Below are 27,901 nucleotides of genomic sequence, written 5' to 3'. Positions count from 1 at the left end.
TAACGATATATAAATATGTAGAATATCGAAACTTTAAAATGTCGACCTTGTTCTTTAACTATGCAAAAAAAATAAAAACCTCACTACAAAAAAATAATAAAAATAAATAAAAACAAGGAAATATGAAGAAGAAGACCACTTCAAAAATTGTTAAATTTAGAAAATAATTATTCTCATTTAATACATTAGAAAATTTAAAGTAAAAAAATAGGTCTTTTAAAAAAATGGCCTGATGCAGAATCAACACTTTCTAAACTCAACATGCAAATCACTAACATTTGTTTTTTTTGATATCTAGCTGAATTGGCAATGATGGTGGTATCGGACTCAGGTTACAAAGGGTCAAATCCCACCGGCTGCCACTATAACAACTAGGAGGAACCGCCCAGCCTGCAAGGAACGGCCCCTCAAGGTAAGACAAGACTTGAACCCATGACCTGCACAGCGGCAACAACGACTTAGTAGACCGTTCGTTGACCACGAGACCAAACCCCTGCAGCCCAAATCACTAACATTCTAAAAACTAATGTACATAAAAATATAAAATGTCAAAAACTATGCTAAGAAAAAACATATGTGTATTCCGCATCACCACTTTTCATAATCGGATCACTTTTTTGCTACCTCTATGAAATGAGTAATCGTATTAGTTCCCGTTTCATTGTTTACATAGAGTAGGGTTCAAGGGACGGGTGATATTGACGAGGTTGTTCCTTACTACATTACATGCTTAGCCAATCATGATCGGCATTACCTTGGTCATGGTATCTGTGGTATTGAAGGAACTAATATGAGTGGAATTATTAATCCTGTGTCACGTATTGGTAGGATTCATTTCCTTTGTGTGTGAATCAACTTCATAACAATGGAAGCATGGATTTCTTCAAAGCTCCAAGTCACCCAAAGGTTGATTAAGTATGTTGACCAATAAGCCATGGAATCACTTGGGAAGTAAGATTAGTCTTGATCCCATGAAATTAACATTCACTTTAGCAAGATGAGTGGAACTCCACCTTGGCAATATCAATTAAAGAAGAAGTCATAGGATACCTGGGAGATTTTCAATACACTACATATAAATAATAGTTAAGGTGAAAGAATTCACAAAGGAAACATATCCATGGCCTTAAGAAATACACTTAAACTTTCGTTTATTTTCAAACTAAGGAAAAAACCATCATGGGGATTGGGAAGATCATTTCCTAATGTTTATAAGCCATTTCCAACCTTGAAAAATGATGAATGGAAATAATTGTTAGCTTCCCCTAAGATTATTGGTTGTGGAAGCATTTTGGGAAACTTTGATAATGCTAGAAATAACAATGTTACAGGTAAGATTATTTTGCTTGAAAGGTAAATATGCATTAAAAAAATGGGTTTTAAAATGCCAAAATATTAGTATATGTTGCTTCTAAGCATGCTCCATGCAATCCATATAATTGAAAGCTTCCAGGGAGTGCTTGTCATTCACATGTCTTGGAATTTTAATATCTCTTAATTCAAACAAGTTAGCGACACATGATAATAACTCAAAGTGTGATTCTAGATGTAAAGGAAATGGATGTAACACTTTAGTTTTTGTAGATGTAGTTATTGCATAACTTATTTCTCAATTATAAACTCATGATATTTCACCTCTAATAATGTTGAAAAAGAAAGAATCACATTTATATGTTGTTTAAGATTTACAATAGTAAGTTAAGTTCTACACGGCTTTTGGCAAGTGATATATATATATATATGTGTGTGTGTGTGTGTGTGTGTGTGTGTGTGTGTGATAGGGGGAATCCTTGAGGAAACTATGGTATTTTTATGAGTATTAGTTCAACAATATGCAGAGGAATTGCATAAGAAAATTTTAGTAAAGTCTCTTAAGATCCTTCCAGTAAGGCTTACAAAAATAGTCTAATGACACATCAATTATCTATGTTTAATGTTAAGTTTTGGGAATCAATACTTATTTAAAGTCAATTGATAGGCCTAGTTAAGATGACATAACAATTACTCTTTTTTCCTCAGTATTTATATCACTTTGGGCAATGATTTTCCTTCATAACAAGAAACAAATATTAGAAATGTTGATCAATAGACTTATTGCAAAGGGAGATAATATGATGAAAATGTAAAGAAAAGTAGGAAAGTTTCTCACTCCATTGTTTTGGTGAAGATCCATTAACATTACATATTAAGGACATGGATCTAGCCACAAATTTTCGTGTGTCAATTTTGCTTCAAGTTTCTTAAATTCTTACAACTAATCAAAATTAACAACAATTATCAAAATTTGAAACATTTCTCCATTACCTTTTCAAAAGGACAAGATTGTTGCTTTATCTAAATCTATCACAAAATCTCATGTTTTTACTCAATATTCACACTTTTATTTTTGTGAATTCTCACAAGTCATAATATTCATAGGAGGGAGTAGTCATTGATATGTATTAGAATGCTTCCTTTAAAGTTTGTTCTCAAAAAAGACAAGGAACATGTGTCAAATTGAAGTGTTATTGTCATATATTCCTAAATTTTGTTATTTTCCAACTCTATCTAGGTCAATTCTAAAATCATTTTGTTAGAATATTTAAGTTTCACAACATGTTTTGGTGAAGGTGGATAAACAAAAAACACACTTTATTCGTGTTATTCTTTAGTATATTTAGGTAATTTTCCTAATGGTTATTTTTAGGCTTGTATCAATCCTAATAAATAAATATATATCAAACAAAGAGATAAATTTTAGCCCCTTCTATGGAAACTTATGAACCCGTAATCAGATTTGAAATGCACCTTTAAGAAATATAACAACAATGAAATTCACCGCTTATAGTATTCTTTAGATGTCAAATCATTTAAAAAGTTTCCCTATGTCCAATCCCTTAGCAATTTTCCCTTTTACTTATGTCTAATCAAGAAGATGTAAATGGTTGTGAATAGAAAAGCATAAGGAACATATATAGTTGAAATTCAAATTTGAAACCAAGACAAGGTGTGGACATCTAGAAACTTCATATATAATATTAAGATGAAGTACAAGTGCATACCATAGCCTCTTCTCAAGGCTAGTACAAAAATTCAAACTATCTAAAAATACATAGCTAGGGAAAACCATCAAATCCTAGCTCAACCAAAAAGATCCAAGTGCTAGAATCTTTCCAACACAACCTCCAGGGCCATGCATCATCCTATTTTCTTCTTCTTCAAAAATCCACTCTAGGGTTTTCTCTCAAAGCCTCAATATCCAAGGGATATACCCTAACCATAGAACTCCAAAATATCCAAAAAACTCCAAGAATATTTAGAAACCATGGTGTCTCTCTCTCGGGAGACAATACATATTCAACTGAACACTTTAGAGAGAGAGAGAACACCATCTTCTTTTAGTCACATCTCATCACAAGAATGAATAAATGTTATTGAATGAATTTATTATGGAAAGCCTATCTCCTTCCTCCATTTATATGAGATGTAATGGAACCCAATATAATATGTAGGTCTAGTTATTGTATTAGTTATATAATTAGAAACATCATGTACCATATTATGAAAACATATTTTTGATGAGAAAAAATATTGAGATGAAGTATTTTGTGTATATGATTAATGAATGAATGTTATATGTTAATGAATGATTTCTATATGTTTCTCTATGTAAAAAACCACCTATGTTTATTTATGACTTTTTTTTTCTAGTGTTTATGAATGGATCTTAATGTGTTTCTTTCAACTATTTTCTAGTATATATATTGCGTACTGAGGAATTAAGAGTGATATGAGTGGGGTGGGGGGGATATGGGCTATAAGAGCTTCCACCTTCACGTGGTTGGCCTCGTTCAATAGAGAATAAATTAGGATTTGGATAATATTGGAGCAAACCTCCCTCAATCCACCAAATCAACAATAAAGTCAATGTTAACTTCACTATTGCTCAATCAAATCGAGGAAGGTTTGCTACACTATTAGACTACTCACATAAATTATTCTAAAAACCAAGAGGATTTCATTAAAGTATTCGTGCACTCAAGTCTTTTTAATTATTATTTAGTCATAAAAATGTTTGTTAAATTATTTTATTATTTTGTTGATTCTTTAGGTATTGGTTAAATTAGTAGAACAACTACTAGAGGAGATCTCAAGATGTACTTCCACCTCTAGAACCTAGTCTTCCTCCAGAGAAGCCACCTAAGGGAGCATCATTAATGGATTCTATTATGACTCTTTCTGGTTTGGCAGAGGCACGGGTAATTTGCTATTTTAGTTTTATCTTATGGGTTTTAGAAATTTATGAGATATACTAGGAGTTGAATTCTTTTTCACATGTATGTATGGTATGTATATCGTAATTCATTTTACTAAATCAACTCTTATATCACCTTATGCCTCTTTATTTATATTTGGTAATCCAATCTTAATGAAGTCCCCCTTGACCTAGAGGAGAGTCAATGAAAATTAAGAGAGAGAGAGAGAGAGAGAGAGAGAGAGAGAGTGACCAAGGTGATTATGTGTAGCCCCTCTAAGTTTCTTATAGGCCAGTACCAATATTTTGGATTTTAATCTAAACGTGCTAGTTCTTGAGGTAAAGAAATCAACATGAAAATGTGTGCATAAAGGGTGGAACTCCATCTTGACTACGGTATAATCTATAATATTTTGAATAAACAACTATGCCATAATGAGCTAGGGCACTCCCACTAGGACTATATTCACCTCTAGAACTATATGAAAGGGGTCAATAAGTTAGGAATTCCAATAAAATGACATCAACCATAGATATGTTCCATCACCATGTAAACCATCATGGAACCATTTCAAGAAGGATACCTCATACCAAATATTCCACCATATGGTTGAAACACATCAAGGTACTATTGGTGCTCTGCAAGTAATGTATCACTGGTCAAAAATTGTGTTCCTACTAGGCTCTATGGGCATAAGTAAATATTTTTGCACTATCCGCTCTTCTCTAGAAGTCACAAGGCTAACCATTGAGGTAGCCTCTGCATTTGTCCAATGATAAATCAATGTGATGAAAAGGTTTCTTATGCAACTGAACCATGAGAAAAAACACAAATGTCACCTCACGCAATATGAGGGGTAACACTTAGAATGAGGAGGTTTATGGTTCTTAGCACTAAAATATTAAAAATTCCTATTTGAAAATATTACTAATCACTTATGCTTTCGCACCGTGTATAATGAATCTCTTGAGTTCACCATCTCCATATATGTATTTTGATTTCCTTTTACTATCCATGTATCCTAGAGTGTAATAATGAAATTTCTGACCATACATTTTTTTTTCTGATATAATGCTCTTCTGATGGGATGGCATAACCTTTGTTGTTCATTTAGTGTTCCATAAATACATGTATTAATAAATTCCTATTCTCCTCTTTATTGGCAAAGAAGTCTTTGAACCTTTTTACATTTTTTGGAATGGAGATGATGTAAGAGACAAGGTTTATTATCCATGACATTCACCTTGTGTCAAAATTAAATGTTGAATTTAGTGTGACATTCTAGATGTTGTTGGTAATGTATTTTTTAGATAAGTTAGTTTCAAAACATTCAACTATATTCAATAGTTGAAATCCACTGTCAAATTTTCATTATACCTTAAGATCCATTTCGTGTACAATATGTTTCTACCTAATTTAAATACTCTTTCTAAACATGATTAAATTAAACTTAAATACCAACGATTAGATATGAAGAGGTTTAGCAAATCAAAACTGCATCATGGGATACAATTTTGTTATACCTAGTTTCCACCATGGAAAAACTGCTATTTTCTCTAAGTCCTTTCATACAATTGAGTTGACATGTTTTAGGGAGTAAAACTAAGTTTTACTTGTACTCAAACATTGGTTCCTTATAGTCTCCTACTTGAGTTCCCTAAAATTTGAAGATTTACATCCTTGAGATCTTATTTTGCGTTGTCAAAATACACATTGATTTTTTTATATTGTATGTATTTATTGTGTCCTAAAGTTGTGAATGGTGATGTTTCAAACTATGCATAATATATCCACATAAATATGGATCTACGAAGCATAAACTATTTTTTATCTTCATAATCTGAATTCTAAAATAAACAAGCAATTGATTTTTCAAATAATATACATGCACATATTTTCTTCATGAGTAGAGGTTCGTTTTTGATTCCATGAAAGGCATGCCTTGAACAAATGGAAATTCATGAAAGAACAAGTTAAATGAATTTTTTGCATTGATTTTTGATATTTCACTATCTCAATGCTTGTAGTTCTTCATGGTGCTATCAAGTCTTGTGGTTGGTTCAAGATATGTTTTGTTTATTTATATTACATAATTACACCAACACGAAATATTTCCATGCAAGTAGTGTGAGAAGATGATGCACATGGGAGGGATCCTGAGATTTTTACGAGACATTTAAATGGAGAGGGAAAGGAAAAAAGGAGAGGGAGCTATGTTAGGGTTAAGTAATTTGGGAAGAAGACTACAAACTAGTCAAGACAACATTCAATACCTTCTCTGCAACAAATTTGCACAACCTTCTTCGATTTGTCAGCATTACAATTTTTTCTGTTGTTGGAAAGTTAAGGATGAAAATTAGAGATGCATGTATTTCCTTGGAAACAATAGCAAAGAGTACGAACATTTTTCCAATGTAAAATGTTTTGTATAATATGTGTTAATTGAAACTACAGTCACTTCTGGGTAAAGAAAATAATCTTTCCTTAATATGCGGGAGGCATTTTATCATTTTAATACATAAATACTTGGGGAAATTTTAGTTATGCTATGGGATCTTTCTCAAAATGGATATAGGGAGCCTAGATGGAACATGTCCTTGTATAATATATTCAAAACAAAATCCCATACTTTGAGATTTATAACATTTTACACTCTGGAAATCAAATCAGGAAGAGTTTTCCACTTCGAATTTCCATGATAATCACTATGAAGTTGGACTATATTTCGAAAGGAAAAATCCTACATCCATCGTCCCACTATCCATGCAAAAATTACGACTCTAACTATAGCTAGAGAAAGCTAATTCAAAGATTAAAAGTCCATTCATTGGGAAGGTTTATTAGTTGGTGGCCATTGGTCCTTGGAATAAACATCCATGTTTCCTTCGTTATAAAAAAAATAAAGAAAATAAGCATCTTATTCCAGTGAATAACTAAAAATTGTGACTAGTTGCGTAAATCTTATGTTGTTGTGATAATATTCTTTATGATCTTATGGTTTTAAAATAAATGTGCTCTTAAATCCATCCTATATAGCCCGATTGCAAGGGGAATGTTTTCTTTGAAAGAACAAACTGGTCCAAATTGAACGGGGAAATTGTTTTCTAATATTTAAGAATGGCAGCGTGAGGAAATCGACGCATGTTGAGGCAGCGTGGGGAAACAATGAGCCACCTCTATTCGTTTCCTTATGTGGACACGCTTTAGATTTTGGTCATTTTTTCTAAAATATAGAATGTTGGTTTATGTTTTCAGTGGTAGCTTGCTCATCCATGTGGCAATGTTTCTCTTGTAGCAGATTTATTTTCAAAATTTAATTGTTTGATAAACTTAAGTTGCAAGTTGCGGAGATTTGAAAACCAATTGGAAAATTTTCTTCTAAATTATTATATGTCACAGAAAATGCGAAATTTTTTGTTGATTTGAACCCATCTTCAGAAATATGTGCATCAGAATTAGATACTAATAGCGTTTTCAGCTTGTGAGAGGTCGTTTTGTTGCTCGTCGCCAAAGCAGAAGGCACTAAGACAGAAGCCACATTCTACAAGGTTCTACAGTTGAAGAGCTACCAAAGGGAGAAGTTTACCACCTGCGTGGTAACGGGGTTGTTGGAGCTCGAGTACCATGTGGAGTCGAAAAGAAATGTTGAAGCGAGATAAGCTGAACTTTAAAAACATGTCTATATTTTTAGATATTTTTGATTCTAATAATGACGATTTTCTCATGTTGGCATTTGGAATTAGCATGGGTAGTATGTTCAAGTCACAAGAAATTTCAGAAAAATGTAGTTTTGTTGATGACCACCAGAATCAAGAGGCACAATATTTTGTGAAAAATACTGAGATTGAAGACACACAAGTTGATCTTTAGGAAGGGTGTGAAGAGGAACAAAGTGTTGAAGATCAATTGGACGAGCTACATGAAGCTAATTGCAAAGACGTGGTAAAAGAAGACAAAGTTGTAGAGAATTTAAATTTAAATTGTGATGATCTCATTAATATTTCTGTGTGTGTAGACATTACATCAATGAATGATGAAGACATCATAGCTGACTTTCAGATGGTTGACACTAGAAATAGTGATAGGGAAAATTATCTTATCTAGCCTGTCATAATCTTGAGAAGGGAGAGAATAAAAATTCAAGCTTTCCATCACTAGGGAAGAAATGAGGTGGAGAGATATCACTACCTCATGGCGAGGAAAGAAAAGATGAAGCCTCGACTCAAGATGAACAAGTATGGGCTCTGCTACAAGAAGACAAAAATGAAAACCTCTGTTACCAAGTTGTTTCATGTTTTAATTGTAAGCTTAGCTGAGACTAAGACCAAAAGGCATATGTTATTGTTCAGTACCCTTTCTCCATTAAGGGGGAGTGTTGGAATTAATGGAGAAAGCTAAACTTATATTACTGTTATGATGATGATAGGATTGAGACTCTAATATTAGATCTTAGATCCTACTATCTAGGGAGTGGTTGAAACCACCGTGATTGTGAGAAAGCCTATATGTACTAGGCTATTCTTCGATTGAAATGTGTGTGTATTGTGTGTAGTGCTTGGGCACTCTCCAGGTATCTCACCTGGAGAGCCACTTAATTAATAAAATATCGATTTTTATCACTCAAATGGTAGAGTGGCTCACTTCACATCTAATATGGTTGACATGAACTTCAACAATAATATAATATGTCATGTCCTACAAATCTGCAGGTTTTTCCTTGAGGGAGGGTAAGAGAGGGATAATGTCTAACTCCTTGTCGCCTTGAGAATTTTCTCAAGTTTGTTGAGTTAGAATAAAGCTATGTTACATATAGTTTTTAATTTTGGTCATAATTTCCCTAACCACGACCCTTTGATAAATGTCCCTATCAATTGTCTATAGGAGCATATGATCTCGAATCAACATTTTTCTCCCATATCCTTTTTGTTCTACATATTTTCCTTCACCATTTTGGAAATCATATCTTTAACTAACCATTGGTTTCCCACCACTACCTTGAATAATCAACGTTAAACCCTTGTGTTCTTTAGGTTTGCCTAAAAGAAAACAAAAGGTCCTTCCTAGTTATAATTTCCTCTAAAACCCCTTTTCTCAACTCCTCTCAAATCCTCAACTTTCACCCATACAAGAGATGAATGCCAGATCTTGTAGATTGCATGGATTGTTGGGTTTATTTTCTTTCGTTTGTCTTAAGCCACCTTTTTCTCTACTCTTAGTTGTTGCCCTTGAAGTTTCTTGGGGGAAAGGGTTTACTCTTATTTGAGATCACAATCAAAATCCAATACGCCAAGGAAACCAATCATCTTGTAATGTATCCATGAAACATCCTCATTGAGAGTCTAATATGATTTTAAAAGAAGGTGTTAACAATTTCTAATTTTCCATATTACCTTACAATTGAAAGTTGTTCTTATTTGATTAGAAATGCTACATTTTTGGGATGTCAATTTTGTCAAGCATACACCTAATCTTAGATGTGTTAATTACCTCTATTTGTTGTGCATTGACCATCAACATCAACCATCAGACCCAACCATGAAGCAATGCCAATGATTCAAAACATTATTGATAAGAGATCTTGATGTCAAGCATCTGACATGACCATGATTGATCCCATAATAACACTCTCGTCTTCATTAGGTAGGAATGTGTAGTAACATGACCAACATAGTTTAACTTTTGAAATCCTATAATATTCATTAAGATTTGGCATTATGACTCATCACTAGATTCAAAATTGGTAGGAAGTTGGCTTTTTTGATAAGGATTTGAACCATCATGCATTATGACATCCCCTTTCATAACTACCGAAACCATTGTAACATTTTTTTTTATCTAAAATATGAGAAATGTAAGACTAGGAACTATTCTAGGTAGAATATACTCATGATAATTTACGTGTTTGATGACATTAGAGCTCATTGTAATTAGATTTGGCTACACAACCCTTATAGGATTGTGGTGCACATAGTTTCCACTGTATCCATTCTTATAGTCTATTCTATCTCTTTTATAGTGGATATTTCATGTGTAACATATTAATAAAAATAATTGTATAGTGTAGGTAGGAACATCTTGTATTTTCTATGTGTTGTGAGCATGTTTGCAATCCTCTTGTATAATTTCACACATAATAACTAGGAATACTTTCAAGGGTTCTTTTTTTTTTTCAGTTGAGCCACTCCTGAGAGCTGACATCAACATATATGATTATGTTCTCTATCACACATACTTGTAATTTTTACCATTAGTTTTGGATATAGTGGGTGTCTTCCAATGCCATTGGCTCTATAGGGTTAGTTATTTCATGATAGGATTTAAGAGACTGATTGAGCCCTTATAGCCCATACCTTTGGTTCTATAGTTGAATTCTTGAGCTAGTATTAGAGACTAATTCTCAACCTTCTTCTTTAACACCTTTTGCTACCATGTTGTAATGGTTTCTTGCCCTTTATATAAGATATTTTTCTTCATTAAATTCATTTTTAAAATGGTGCTTTGCATTTTGACTCACTAATAGTAGGTTCTTTAGGCATGGTATTTGTAACACATCATGCCCACATTTTTTCAACTCCATTAGACATCCTTATTAGGGTTGTTTCTGGTCTTTTGACTACGCATACATAATCATGTCCTAAATAATTTTACTTTCCATGTTTTTCATTATTATCTTATGAGTCAAACCACACCCTTTTGCATATTATGTTTATTTTGGCCATGGAATTTATATACTAGGCCACATAGATGTATTTTAGCGGCTAATGAAGTAATAAAAAGCATGTAATCTCTTTTATTCTTAAATATCACTATTATTATCAATCTCTTTTTTGACATAATTTCTTGAGGCTTTTAATGAGAAAATGCACACTTTTTTGTTTCTTACAATCCCCCTCATAGTGATCGAGTTTTCGAGAATAGTAGCACTCATTGCTATTACCTAAGTTGAAATGGCCTATTATTTAATATTCATTCTTGAAATTTCTTTATATTCACTTCTCCTACCTCTCTTTTGGCTAAACAACAATTTTTATTTGCATGTAACTTGTCTTATAACATAAATGCATGAGAATATTCGGTTTAGAGAAACTATCATCACAACAGGAAGAGGATGCACTTTCCAAAGGCATGGAATCACTTTAGTAGTCTCTGGTTGACACTATTTCAGGAGGTTCATTGGGTGCATTGAATGTCGCCAACTATATGGGGAAAATAGAAATGGAAATGGGAATGCTTGGGATGCTTGAGAGCTTTGTACAACAAGTTATTTATCATACTTCTCTTAGCAGGAAGTTGTATATTTACCTACAAGTTTTTTAAATTCCCATATAGGACACAAAAATATCCTTATTTATTAACATGAGAATGCTAGAAATCTAGCACATGAACATGAGAATACTAGAATAAAAACTAGTCCACTGAATGGAGTGAATGATAAGAAAATATTAAAGGAAATTATTATGGCTTACAATAATACTTCTATTACAAGGAATATAAGGCTAGAGTATGCTTCCATATTAGGATTAATTCTATAATTTTATGAGAAAACTTCCCCACGAAACTCTTACCTGAATTCATTGATTGGTTTATAAATCAATGGAAATGGGTTCTAATTTAAGGCACTTTGTAGAAAAAAATGAGATTTAATGCTAACATTTGCATTAAAGGATTTATCTTCCTATGGAATCATCCTTCTTCCCCTTTGGTGGAGTCCTAGTTCATCTTATTCTTTAGATTATTATCTTGGACGAATATATCATAGCTTAGGATTACCATATCAAGCCTACCAAAAAGTTCATATGAATATAATACTAATAATATAATTTTAAGGTCACGTCTTAGAAGCTCAAAACAAGGCAAAAATCAATGAAGACAAGGTCGTGTACATTGTGGAGAACATTAATGTTGCAGGTGGAGAACATTGGGCAAATTTTTTTGTCTGAGCCGTATTTAAATTGAATTGCTAATTGGTTTTGGCTGACGAAAACTCTATTTCTGTTTTTTGTTTTATGCTATGGTGACAACAATCGAGATGAATTTATGGTCCATGGAATGGGGAATTTTGGCAATCGTGAACCACCAGCAGATTCACCTGAAGATCCACAACGATATGGATGTTGTCATTGGGTGGGGTGTCCCCTTAACAGAGCGAGACACTAGAAAAATTCCCTACCTGCAAGTTGTGGTCAAATAAACCCTACATCTCCATATGGAAATTCCCCTGCTTGTGCCTCACATGCTCGACGGGTACGGCATCCTGACCGAGACCAAAATCCTGGTGACTGCCTGGTTTCTGGCGAACAATCCTGAGTTGTGGGACAAACCCAAGGAATTTATCCCCACGAGGTTTCTGGGAGAGGAGAAGATTGAAGCTAGTGGGAACGACTTCATATTATTTACATTTGGCATTGGAAGGAGGCGCTGCCCTGGAATTATCTTGCTTTTCCAATCCTAGCTCTAGTGCTTGGAAGGCTGGTTCAAAAATTTGAGCTTCTGTCCCCCATGGGAAATCCAAGGTGGATGTAATAGAAAAAGGAGGTCAATTCAGCCTGCAAATTATCAACCACTCTATTTTTGTTGCCAAACCCATAGACTGAACCTCAGACAATGATGAAAAAACATAGAATTACATCCAAGTCTGGAGCAGTTTGGAAGAATATTTACGTTGGGGCCAACCCAAAATGAATGTAAGAATAATATTCTCAGCGAAATGATGTTAACTAATCTTTCAGGATATTGTACATTATTAGTTTATAATTAGTTTAGTTATCTTTGTTTAAAGTTAGAAAAACTACCAGTCAGTCGGTTTGTATAAATGTAGAATGATTTCAAATTAATGATGTAACGATTCGTTTTGGATTTTAATGGGCCTGTGGTAGTGGTATCAAAGCGACGAAGTTTAGGCATCAGATTAATGATCCATTCGACCTATACAGTTGAACTCCATCAGCATGTCATTGACGTGTGACTGTGTGATGTGGATGGTGTAGCAGAATAAAAATTAGTGTGTGGGTTGACAGCACGTTGAGTGGTTTACGTTGTCCCTACTGGTGGTATTTGAAACCCACTTGCGTTCCCCCTAATCAATTAGATCGGTTGATTAATTGATCGACCGTTTTCTTGAAACCATCCTCGAGGACCACTTGTCTCGCTAAAGTTCAACGATTCTTGTGCCACCATGTATCGTTGGATCTGTCAGGGTCGATCCAGACCATTGATTGGATTTGGCATGTGCGGCCATCTCATTTTCTACCCCCACTGATCTCAGGCCTTGGTACAGTTGTGAAGTTCGTTATATGTCGTAAATTTTAACATTTGTTTCGCTATCAATTAATCTCCGAAAAATTGTTGACCGGCGAAAATTTCTTTGTCCTTAATTAAATTTGGTTGGATTTTGTTAATATTTGTTAAATAATTATATTTTGTGAAGTATTTTCCACGAGACCATCGATCGAATATCAGGGTACTTTCCGTTTTTTTTTTACATATGGTGACATATTCTTCATACAAAATTTTGGAGTTCATCAACATTCTTAAGAGTTTTTGTTTTTGTTTTTTTTATTTCATGACATCCATAATTTCTCTGGTTGGAGTTGTTCTTTCTGGGAAACAAAATTACCCATAAGGGATAAGAAAATTCAAGAGTGTATTGATTTTTAATGATTTGTGGCAAGATGTTTTCCAAGGGAATAAAGAGAGATGATAAATAAATTGCACCAAAACCTCTAGATGATGACAAACAATGTGCCATCTGGAAAGTCAAGAACAATAAAGCCTATGTTATGATTACAACATCAGTATTAGAAGAGGTAATTAGATATATTCATAAGAAAACATATGCAACATTAGACATTTTAAAGGAACTCTATGATTAACATTCAAAATTAGAGATTATTCAGTTGTTATTGAAGATATTTAATTTGGAGATGAAGAAAAATGATCCAATGAGATTTTCTTATGGAAAAAGGTTATTTTCCATGATATAAAAGCCACAAGTGTTAAAGTAGACTTATAATTAATTGCCTTCATCAAGGCCTTACACCATGCATACTCTCACTAGTTGGAATCTCTCCAAGATAGTGGACAATTAAGGGACATTACTTTTCATAAATTAGTGAATAAAATTGCAGAAAGAGAAAATGATTTTGGGAAAAATGAGTCTGTTTCTAATTCAAATATAGAAACCTTGTGCCATGTACAAAAGGAACATAAATCACAAGGTGAATCTTCCAGAGGTGGCAAGAATCCTAGAGGTCGAGGTAGAAGGAAATTTATAGGCAGGGTGGGAAACAATAACAAAAATCAAGGTGATAGACAATAAAATGACTAGACATAGAATAATTTTCAATCTAATAAACCAAATATCAAATGTTATAGATGTGGAAAAATTGGTCATAGTTCAGTTAATTGCAGGGTTCCTTGGGACAAGATTAATAATGAAAATAAAAAGCCAATAGTGACAAGACATAGCAACCACCTTCTCGCAAAAGTAAAATAGGTGAATCGGATCAATATATAGTTGCTCTCTGCAATTTCAACATTGATAATGTTTTTAATATTGCATTTTCTTCATGAGAGGACAGTTGGATTTTAGATTCAGGTGCTACCTGTCATATAACATTATAGAAATATTTTTTTGGAAGTTTCAATGATAATGTTGATGTTGTTGTATATTTCACTGATAAATCTGAAGTTAAACCATCAAGAATTGGATCAATTATATTAAATATTCCACATTTAGCAGATTATGTATTAAATGATGTTCTTTATATATCACAATTTTAGAGGAACTTAATGTCTCTCATTCATATCGAACAACAAGGACATTCAATCCATATTTTTGATGGAATTATTGAAATTCATAGAGAAAGTGGTAATTTAGTAATTATGATTGGTGTTGAAGAAGGCACACTATTGAAATTAAATAGTCATTCATCTACTACACAACTTGATACAAATTCAACTCTATGAGTGCAACTGAATAATCTTTTGCCTTCTAGTTTATTATGGCATGCAAGATTTGGTCACATCTGAAATTATAACCACATTACAATTATGAAAGAGCAAGGCATTAAAGGTCTCCCCACTATTCTAAGAAGGCCCACAACATGTGATTCTTGAATTCTAGGGAAACATTGTAAACAACAATTTCATAGTTGAAAGAATAACTTCGGCGTAAATCACATGTAGACAAACATTTCATAATTTGCAGAAATTGTAAACAACAATTTCATAATTTTGTTTCTAGATCTTCCAGAAAATTAGGTCTCATACATTCATATTTATGTGGACCTATGCTTGTACCAACTGCCAATGGAAATAAATATATACTCACCTTTATTGATGACTATTCGACAATGTGTCGGGTTTATATTTTGAAGGAAAAGCCAACAATTTTTTATATGTTTATAACCTTTTATGTTATGGTTAAAAATGAAATTCAAGAGAATATTGGTACATTACAGACAGATAATGGATGTGAATATACTTCGAAAGTTTTTGAACAATATTTAAGAGGTAATGGAATACAAACCCAAACTACTATTCCATATAATTCACAATAAAACAATGTTGCAGAAAGAATGAATATGACTTTTATTAACATGGTTAGATCACTGATGCTTTTCAAAAATGTCAAATCAATGTTTTGAGGAGAAGCAATACTCTGTGTAGCATACATTAAAAATAGATGTCCTTCTTCTATCATCAACAACAAATCACCATATGAACTTTGGTACAACAGGTTACCAATAGTTCAACATTTTAAAGTTTTTGGATCTACTTGTTATGCACTTATTCCTAAGCATCAAAGAAACAAATTAAATTCTAGAAGTCGAAAGTGTATTTTTCTTGGTTATTCCAGTACTTCAAAAGCATACAGATTATATGATGAAGAAAACATAAATTTATTCTTTCTAGAGATGTCATTTTTTTAGAATCTGCAAAATATTTCTCCACTGTTGATCGACAACTTGCTCATTTAGAGAAATTTGCATCCAAGAAATTTTATTTTGAATCTGAAAATACAGTTCCACATATTGAAGGGGGGGTTCCCATTCATGATCAATCTGTGGGTTTTTCATCTTTAATTCATGAATACATTTATGTTGAGGAACATTTAGAGGACAATGTTATTTTTGCAGAGTCAGAAAGTGTTCCTGAAGAACCTATACTTCAGGATGAACATCCCTCACAACTACTTCAACAATCTTTAAGAAGATCCACTCGTATTCGCAAATTTCCACACAAATATGATGATTAGGAGACATGAGATTTCTCTTTTGGTAATTCTCATGATTATGAATATAATCATTCCATAATTAGTGAACCTATTTGTTTTGAAGAAGCTACTAATTGTGATGAATGAAAGGATGAAATGAAGAAAGAATACGATGCCCTTATAAAAAATGACACATGGAGGTTATTGGATCCTTCTACTAGCATCAAACCTATTGGTTGTAAATGGGTATACAAAGTCAAGTATAAAGGAGATGGTTTCCTTGAAAAATATAAGGCCAGACTTGTAGCTAAAGGTTATTCTCAGAAGGAATATGTTGATTATACAAAGAACTTTGCTCCTACAACAAAATGGAGCACAATTAGAACTCATTTTTCTCTTGCAACACAAAAGGGATGAAATATACATCATATGGATGTGAAAAGAAAAAAATGAATGGAGATTTGAAAGAGCATGTCTACATGTTTCAACTTGAGGGTTTTTTGTCAAAGGCAAAGAAAATAAGGTATGCAAATTGGTCAAAGAATTATATGGACTGAAATCACTACAACAAAACCAACAATTTACACCAGATTGAGCACTAGATTTTAGTGCATTTTTTTTTTTATAATTGAGATGAGCAACCTGGCACTAAATCCGACTATATTTTACAATTTTTAAAGTGTCCTTTTTGGAACCTGATTTTGCATTGCATCATTTTTTACACCAGATTATGCATCATTGTTTGCATCAAATTTTGAACCAAGATTTGCATTTGATTTTATGACAGGGTTTGCTTATACTTTTGTGCCATTTTTTGCATCTATTTTTCATCATCTTTTCCTTCCTATTTTGTGTCATTCTTTGCTTCCATTTTTGCGCCATATTTTGCATCCCATTTACCATATTTTTTGGCATCCATTTTCTGTCAAGTTTTGCATCTAGTCTTACACTATATTTTGCTTCTAATTTTGTACCTAGTTTTGCACTATCTTTTGTGCCTACCTTCACACCATGTGATGAATTTAATTTAGTACCAAATTTTGCATCCTTTTTTGTGCCCAATTTTGAATCTTTTTTAGACCTTTTTTTACATCCATTTTACGTTTGATTTGTCTCCCTTTCTCACATCCCATTTTGCACCATATTTTGCATGATTTGTTGCATCCAATTTTCCATTGTTTTTAACAACATTTCTTGCATCCAATTTTATATCATTTTGAGCATCCAAATTTGCATATATATTTGGATCTTATGTTAAGCCATGTATTGTGTCCAAATTTGCATTCCATTTTGTGTCTACTATTACATTCAGTTTAGAGCCATTTTTTACATCCATTTTTGCATATGTTTTTGCACCAAGTTTTGCGTCACTTTTTGCATACCACATTACCTCCAATTTTGAGCTATTTTTATGCCCATTTTTGCACTATTTTTTGTGTCTACTTATGTTTCCAATGTTCCACCATTATTTACATCCACTTTCTTATCCAATTTTGTATTCTTTTTGGTGTCTAATTTGACATCATTTTCGCCATCCAAATTTGCATAATTTTTCTACCTCATTTTGTTTCCACATTTGCACCTCATGTGTGTCTAAGTTTGAGTTTGAACTTGCATATGATTATGCATCATTTTTGGCATCCAATATGGCATCCTTAGTTTCAACATTTATTAGCCCCATTATGCATCTTGTTTTATGTACTTTATTACATCTTTTGTTTCCTTTTTTTGTGCCTAAGTTTGCATCCCAAATTTACAATAGTGACTTATAATGATGGACCTTTCATGACCCTCACTATTGATGCATATATATGGCTACATTCATTAATCATCACCATTTCATATATAAAAAATGAATTTCTATGATGACCCTTTAATGACCCTCACTATTGATACATATATATGGATGGACAGTGATCATCTCCATTCCCCATGAATAATAAGGCATGATGGAATCGAAACACCAACCACCTACTTGTAAAGAAGGTGTTATTCCATTGAGCTAGCACCCTTAAAAGAATTAGACTTTGAAACTTTATAATTCTAAATTCTAAAACTTTAATTAAATTATAAAATAATCAAATCATAAGGGAAACTACAGATACTAAACAACAATTATAAATTTATACGCGATGCAAATTCCAACAGAATCCAATTAAAGTATCTATGCACTAGGATCTCATAAATTGTCAATAGAAAATTTATTAATTGCGTAAAGCAGTTGATATACCAATTGAACACAATATATCAAAGTTGCAACCAACATCTTGACCACCCCTCCCAACCCCCCTCTCCCCCCCCCAACTATTATTGTCATAATTAAGCTTCTAACATAAGTTCACATTATTCTTCTTCTTAAGCTTCCTCCAACCATTTCACAAACGGATCCAGTGGCTTCACAGAGGTTTTCCCGAAATGCCGAAAATCACATCAGCTCTTATTTTCACCTTGACAAAACTCAAACTATAAGAACAATATTACCTTTATGAAATCCCAAAAAGTTTCTTAATCAAGCATTTCAATTCTCATTCTAATAGAGTTCAAAAATCTCTAAATCATACAATTAGAATTGTCTAAACCTAAATTTATTTCATTTCCTCATAACAAAAAGGTAAAAAAAAAAGAATAAAAAATGTTAGGCCGTTAATACCTTCCCTTGGGTTACTGCCTTTGCAAAACCACATCAAAATAGTATCTTTAGAAAGAACTTCCTTGTCATGGAGAGATCTCACAATTTCAAGAAACAATTTCATGAGTATAGAATCATCATGACATTGAATTTGAGTATTTAACATTACTTCCAATTGTAGTTTTGCAATTGTACATTGTCAAGGAGTTTTTTCCATCTCTTAACTTGATAATTCAACAATGTAGAGAATCATTTTAGTAAAATATGTAAGCTTCATATAGTTCCCAAAAAACCCATGTACAAAACTTCTAATAACTGAACTGTTAAGACTTGAAATAAAATAACTAGAAAACTAATGAATTCCAAATGCCAACCAAAAAACAAACGATGTTGTCATTTTACGTGAAAAAGGAAAATATCCATGTCAAATGGATAACCATCACTAGAAATATTGCACACAAAATTTGATAAGTGCATTATAGTAACCCTGTGGGTTATCTCAATAGGTTTGAATCGACCAACTTTAAGGGAGATAGGTCATGGGTTCAAGTCCCGTAGAGTCCCTCTGGGTTAGGAGTACAACGTATACACCAGAAACATTTACTATTGTTTCCATTCATAGGAATTTGAGGAATCCCATCAAGGATTTCCCCAAGTAAATTTTCCATGGGGAAAGTGCATTCTCGATGGAAAACCGTGGATACAAACATTGCATGCATAACTAATCCCCACATACTACATACAAACAATGTAATTGTAAGATAATAATTCCCTCAAACCAAAGGAGATAGCCCTTGACATTAAATACATGCTCCGATTCCTAAGTTTGATCCTTGTCGTACCTTTGATGGAAAATGGAATTAAGATCCAATCTAGCATAAGCATGAGAAAATTATTGACTCATGAATTCCAAGTGAGATAAAATGAAAACACATTAACGAAAGACTTTAAAAAATGTATCATATGTTATAAAATCCATTGTAACCATATTTATGACCAAGAAAACACACACACACTCTTTACATTGAATGAAACCTTGATGGAAACACGAGTTGAAGGATTCAATACTGCATTTGTATACATTCTCTAATTACTTTCTAAGAAAATATCTATTGAATTGATAGTTTGATAAAAATATTTATATATACATGAATAAAACAAAACAAATATGTGCAAGGAGCAAAAACATGATATCCAGAGCAAGAAAAAAAGTATCCACAATTGCAATAGATTTTAACAAATGTTTTCTATGAAATTGAAACATTCTATTTTCTCATGCATATCAATGAAAAGATCAAAGTGTGTAACAAAACATGATTCTTAAAAGTAGAAAAATGCAAGCCATGGGGATGACCCTTAAAATAGTTATCCATAGACCATTTTCCCATTAGATTCTAATATTTACCCAAATTTGAAAAAATATTAAACACTTAACAAGAAGAAAATAGTTATCAAAATTTAGAAAATATCCATAAAATTGTTAATGATATGATGAGGCATAACACATATTGTAAAAACAAAAGATTGTACACGTTCATAAAAGATTAAATACTAACTTGATGCAAGGCAAAATTTGAATTTTGTTGTTGGTTTTTGCCAAACCACTACAGCGCCCATAATAACATCCCATAAGATACACACTACTTCAATATTAGGTAACTTTGACTCTTTATGGTGCTGCTTTATAGAGTCAATGACTTCTAAAATATCAACATTCTCTGTAATCAAAGTTGTTAATGCACTCTTCGTGTCCTTCAATTTCACATCAAACATTTTATTTTCATTATATTTGACAAGAGAATCCAAACCCTCCTTACTGCCACAAAAAAAGTTAAAAATACCTATGTTAGTAACAATCAACAACAAAAACATGTGACTTTAAGTAGATAGTTTGGTTCCAACAAAAAAGTATTCCCACTTGAAGTGTTCTGCAAAATATTCAGTGGTTTACTTATGTATTGAGAACAAATCAAGAATATTATCTTCCATGTTCCCTCACTTTAGCAATGATATGAGATCATCAAGACTGTTTTCAACAAGATACTCCTTGAAAAAATTTATGATGAATGAAAGTACAATCCCCTTGGAAACAATGTTTTCTTTGAGAAATGGTTTCTGGTGAAAGCCCAGATAATTTCTGAAAGAGTGAGTGTAGTAAAAATTTCAAATTTTTTCTTTTCGTTGTCCTCAAAAAGCTCAAGGGACTATTAAAAAATTCGCATAACATTTTTAGGATTCTTAATGAGGAAAGGCCTCCTATGAATTTTCTTCTGTATATTTAGAACATATGGCAAGATATTCTACATTGCAGGTTCACAATTCAAAAAAACAAAAGGATGTTGATCCCCTTCTTCAGATTTTATGGTACTTGATTGTGTGTGACCTCTAATGAAGACCACCTATAAATGAACATCAACTTTAATAGCGTACTATAATTTTACAAAAAAATACTTTATTGAACAACTAATAGCTAAATTGATGATCAATTATAGTCCAATATCAAACCATGTAGATTTAGTGTCAGACATATATATTTCAAATGTAAGAATATAATTCAAGATTGAGGTAAAAATGTCTCAACATGCCTCTTTTGAGAAAGGAGGGCTGAGGAACATGGACATCATGGCATGCCACAAATCAAAGCCTCTACATGTGATAAACTAACCTAAAACCCTCCCCATCAAACCTATATTGTAAATTATCTTGACCCTAGTTTAAGGGCCACATTTCGAACACTTTAAATTTTTTTATGGAAACAACCTACACCAATTCAACTCTAAATATGAACATGCAGAGGAAACTCATACTCTTCTTTGAAGAACAAAATAATGACTCCAAGGCAAAAAACCTATCCCTTCCATCATTAAAAACAATAGAACCCTTGGTTTCCCTTGGCTACAATCATTGGTTTGGGTAAATTTGAGACCTTCAAGTTTCATGCACATAAGAGTAGAAGCACAATGTAGAATTAAAATTTTGAACAAGAACATAAACATGATATTATGTTTAGCATTCTGGAGAAAGTAACACACATAAAACTTTTGAAAAGCATAGGGAAGAAGAAATATGCTTAACAGTAATTCCATCCTTAAAAGAAAAAGTAAAAGAGTTAATCATTATTCACTTACATTACAAGACCATAGGAAAATATCAACACAACATTATTCATTATAAACAATGTAGAATAAAACAAGAGTGCATGCAAATATAAGGATGTACCTTGCCCTTTCAATGTTTGTGAATTATACCAAAGTAGAGCTGTGTCTTTTCTTTTCTTCCTGGAGTTCATTTTCTAGGTCCTTACATTCCCTCTCAAGAGCACATGCCTAGCTTTGAATTCTTAATACCAACCTCTTACATGCAGCGACTTTGACCACTTTAACTCTTTCAAACCTGTTGCATATTGACAAAACGTAAGTTTATTTTGTCCAAATTACATCAAAAAAAATTGATAAGCTTGCCAACACACACAAAAGACGTCGACAATTGCAGTTACAGATTCCTATTCTCTTGAAATCTAACAAGTTAGAACTATTTAAATCACCTACATGTTTCATAAGCACTAAATCTAAGTTGCATAGAAACATATGCACATGCAAATACTAATACACCAGATTTATTAAAACTCAAGATTTGGATAAAGGGAAATTTTACACACAACAAACATATACAACAACAAAAAAAATCAAGTTAATATCTAGATACACAAAAACAATATTAAAAACATGTGTCCACACTTACTTAAAACATAGAAAATTGAAATTTTCAAATGTGTTTCACTACAAATCCCTATTACAAAATTTAGAAATGTAGACTGATATGAAAGGCTTAGATTTGTCTATTTTAGGATGAGCGAAGGGTTGTTTTATAAGGAAAAATTAGGATTTAGGTACCCATACATTGGATTTTTGAAATTTTATTTTATATTTTATGTTACATTTTGAAAAAAGCTTTTAAGGATCTGACCGCTAGATGATTTTACCTAGGAACATATCTCAATTGGATCTCCAATACTTCCAAACCTTAAACATATCTTGAGTGGATTCGAACATGCAGAAACATAGATCCCATAACTATGGTCAAAATCTTATTAGATTTTAAGGATTAAATAAGCAAATATATATCCTTCCTCATATTTTTGTTAATGGTCATTATGTTAAAAATTTGAAGGCATTTCCTCCTCAACAGGTTCTGCATATTCCTACAGTTGTCTTTAAAAACACTACAAAATACCTTGGTTCTGTAAAGAGATTAAATTCATCTTTGATACTAAAAGGGCGATTGAATAGGAAATTCGTTCAAACATTTAACACGCAACCCAAGTCACAAATATCTTATTGTTTTCACAATGTTTGAGGTTGGGATGATGGAATAAATGGAATTGAATGACTCCTAAAAACCCATGCACAATATGCAAATGCTGAGATGACCCCAAAAACAAGAAAAAGAAAAAAAGCCAAAAGGATCAGCCCTTTGAAATTTTACATTTCCTATTTTTTTGACATGCAAGCTTTGCTTACTGTAATGTTGTCACTAAACAGAGAATAATTAAACCACTAGAACCCCAAATTGAATCCCATAATATAAAACCAATGTTTTGGGCTGCAACATATATAGAAAATTTAGATCCAATGCAATACAAAAAAATAGGAAAAATGTGCATATTGTCCAATCATCAATGTCCATTATCAAAACTAAAGATACATGCTCAGAATATCCCTGGATCTGCCCAAAACATCTATGAAATCTACCAAGAACAACCCCAAAATATATCCAAAATATCCCTGTAATTTTCCCTAAACATCATGGAGATGGACAACACGTCTTGATAAATTCCCCAGTTGTTCAAGGACATTTCCTAGGATTCCCCATGTCCCCAAAGTGATGAAACATTAGTTATGGGATTTTTTTTGATGGGACAGGTCCTAACACATCCTAGTTGAAAATAATGTAACCATAATAATCTAAAAATTGCATTCTTACATAAAACTCAAAAGGAGTAACATCCCTATTTTGTAGCACGACATCACCAATTTGTGGAAATAAAAAGATTAATCAACCTTATGGCATTCCAAATACTTCTTCCAAATCAAATCCTCAAACCACATTAAAAAAAAATAACTTTTGCAGTGAAGGGGAGAGAAAAGAGAGCATTGAAGTCAACAATAACCTATAAGACTAGTTCAATTAGGGTTTAGAATTCTTAGAGGATAAAAATTCTTAGAGAAACACATCTCTCAGAGCTACATTGCATGCTTCCTCTCGCTTAGGTGAAACTATATTTTATCCAAAAATGGAAATTTTTCCCAAATCAAATGGTTTTAGGTGTAGCATCCCATTATGTGGCACAACCTTGAGTGACCCATCCTACTATCCCCTAGAGTGACCCATTTCCTAGTGAAGGTGATCGAAAAAAACATATTAAACTCAATAATAACCCAAATACATAAGATTCTAGTAGGATAACAGTTGAGATTTTTCTTTTTTTGGTTGGAAGTTCTTAAAAACACACCCCCAAGGAGTTACATTATATACTTTCATACCCTGAGGATCTACACTATATATTTCCTTTAGCTTAGGGGAAATAAAATCTAATCCAAAAGTTGCAATCTCACCCAAACCAAATGGAGGAACATTCCCATATATGGCACGATATTATCATTTCCACAAAAAATAAAGCCTATTCAATCTTATGACATTCTAAATAATCATCCCTAATGTTAATAGGGTTTGGTTTGATGGTAACGTGGGTATATTTCATATCCTTTATCGAGGTTCAAATCCTTTAGAGAGATGTTCACTGAAATAGGAATAGATTCTGAGATACAACTAAAATAGATAAAGAGATCTTCCTTGAATATTATAAGCAAGCTACACTATATTGTAATATTATGAAGTGGACTATTTCAAGTGAATGTAAAAGTCTTAGGTGGCTTTGGTGAAATAGATACCCTGCCCTTGGCGAATTTACCAAAATGGATAGCAAGGCATACATATTTTTAGCTAAATAGATTTAAAAAATTAATGTGTAAATGTTATACTTGATCCTTATAACAGATTGAAAATTTCTGATGAGAAACAGGTTGAGTATTTGGGCTTTTTGAACACTTCTTCATTAGCATTAAATGTGAAGGTTCACTGCACAAGGTGGAACCCTACCATGGTAGACTCACAAATGTTGGAGTAGATTTTGTTTTAGGTATCAAAGTATTAATGGATTATTTCCATATGGACCTACTCCACCAGCCACAGTGAGAAATTGATCTAAAAACCAAGATGAACATGAATTCACTCTTAAAGGGCTTGAAAGACTCAAAAAACGTCCAAACCTTTGAAGAAGGGCCACATTGGTTCCACAACTTACTTGTACTATATGAAGGCAAATCCTTGTCAACAAACTTATACTTTAGGGCTCTCCAACTTATAACACAATCTATCAGGATATGTGTGCAAAACATCCAACAGACAAGGGCATGGAACCATACAACCAAAATGGTAAGGATGTCTAACTAAAAATTAAAACCCAACCTGAAAGATATTACCTAAACATCATCACTAATGTTGGATCCAATGCAATTACCCAAGCAACCAATAATAAGTCCAATATAGAATCATATTAAATAGAAAGAACAAATCCTGACCTCAAAAAAGGTATCATCATATCTTGAGAAGTCAATATTTGAGGATTCAATTCTCTGGGAAAAACGTTATTGCAAATAATAAATGCCTTTTCGCTGGGGCTACAATTTTCTTAGTTTTAGTTTCACTGATCATGATAATAATGTGTACCATTTCCATTTAACAAATATTTTTTTATTTGATTACAATGTGCAACTAACTTCCCCATTTGTTGAAGGTGACATGAAGCATTACAAAGATGTGAAGTTTAATTTAAACAACAAGATGTTGGGCAGGTGACTTGTAGAAGGATTGAAATTCTTCCTTTCACCAATAGAATTATCCAAGGACAAAGACAAGAAGATAATTTCTAAAACATATACTTTGACATCTATGCTCATAGGTGTCAGCAGTTAGAACTGTATTTGCTTATAAATACTACTAAGTTCTGTTGAGTAGAGGTTGTTTTGACCTTTGATATATTGTTTCCAATGTTGGGTGATTGTATTATAACATATTTATAAACTCTCAAATTCTTTTTACATAGGAATGGCCATTCTTGGGTGGAGAAATAGATTTAATGTCAAAGCCTTTATACAATGAGTATGAAATTTTGTAGTTTCTGGTGATCTATGCATGCTTTATTGTATGTAATGGAAAACAAGTTATGTTGTAGCTTTAGTATTTCATATATTCTTTCTTTCTATTATTGAAAGCATTAATTGTTTCATTCCACGAAAAGAAACAAGTTTTTTGTATATGTAGTGCTTTTCTTAAGGCAATTTAGTTGGTTCCAATGTAAATAATGCATGTTTCTTTGTTGTCGCTTTCTTGTCCAATCATCATTTGCTATTGTCAAAGAATAAAATATTGTTGTTTTTTAACAGTCTGAAGTTGATCATCAACAAGATTGGGACAACAACATTCTAACCAAGGAGGAAAATGAGGCTAGACAACAAGGAAAAATAGAGGTTGTTATTAAGCGAGAGATGGCATTGGCCTAAGCATTTTGTCATCATGTATGTGCTTAAATGCTGCTTGAAATTGCTAATATGCCAAATTCAACAATCTTTTTGACATATTTTGGTAAATCTTGCATGTTTACAGCTATGGAAGAATCCTCCAAAATCAGTATAGACCAAGTTGATGGAGATTGATCTCAAGAAGCCTCACTGGGGATGGAGTTGGTTAGATCACCGGATGGCAACGAGACCATGGGACAACCACGGGATGACCATGAATGAAACTTCTAACATGAAATTTCAAACTATAGGTGAGATTGGACAAAAGAGTTCACATATAGAGTTAAAGCAACATAATGCAGAATTGGCCAACATTGGTTGCATAATATCTAATCCATTTACTCCCCTTTCAAAATCCTCCATACCAAAAAAGATGTCATTGATGAGAACAAAAAAAAGAGTGATGACAATTTTTGAGGTCAGAAAGACCAAGGCGCAACTCTCGTAATGGTGTAGTAGGTACATCTTCTATGAGAGACGATGATAACCTTATGAGCTCTCCTAGAATTCCCAACTACATGGCATCTACAAAGTTTTCCAAAGAAAAGGTAAGATCACTGAGTACTCCAAAATAACGGCCAGGGACTCCTACCACAGAGCCTATTTCATATAGAAGGAAAATGTTGTCTTTTCCTTTGTGAAAGGCCAATTCAGACCCATACAAGTCCACTAAAGGCTCCATGTTTCCTCATACAAGTCTCAATTTGAAAGGGCTTTCAAGACCATCGAAATCAAAGAAGTTTGTCAATTATTTAAAAGATATTAGTATTGAATCAAACAATTCCTCTTTGACTTGGGGTCGTAGAAAACCTTTTAGATAAGTATTTATGTAGGTACATGATGCAACTACTATAATATGGATTGACGTAGATGACATAGTAAAGGAGATATTTTTTTTATTTTTATTTTTTAGAATTACGAAAGGTTGCTCTAGTGGGATGAGCTTGGAAGTTTGGATTAGTATCCTCTTTACATCGCACTAACTTGGGCATCATTGTTTTTATTTGGGTTCACTTTTATCTCTACAAATGGAAGATCTGTCTCAGGAGGTTTGATACATATTCAATTTCAATATATCTCTACGGTTCAACTTGGTTATGTTTGTTCATGGCTCGCACTTAATAAATCTATCACTTGTTATATTTGTGTGAATTGAGCTTATTTATTGCATCGCATGGAT

The 27,901-nt window shown here is 32.8% G+C and overlaps 2 pseudogenes; both read left to right on the top strand.

Annotated features, from left to right (window-relative positions):
* The window catches only part of LOC149176086 (trans-cinnamate 4-monooxygenase pseudogene), a 42,869-nt pseudogene extending 30,040 nt beyond the window's left edge, over window positions 1-12,829 (top strand).
* An 84-nt stretch (window positions 12,830-12,913) lies between these two features.
* On the top strand, window positions 12,914-27,542 carry LOC149176085 (protein IQ-DOMAIN 14-like; annotated as a pseudogene).
* Window positions 27,543-27,901: the final 359 nt, after the last annotated feature.

This window comes from Pinus tabuliformis, chromosome 4_1, assembly GCF_031772625.1.
Source record: "Pinus tabuliformis cultivar Carrire ecotype Pingquan chromosome 4_1, CPIR1, whole genome shotgun sequence".
Classification (NCBI taxonomy): Eukaryota; Viridiplantae; Streptophyta; class Pinopsida; order Pinales; family Pinaceae; genus Pinus; species Pinus tabuliformis.
Note: the sequence above shows the minus strand (reverse complement) of the source record. Positions and strands in the feature narration are given on the sequence as shown.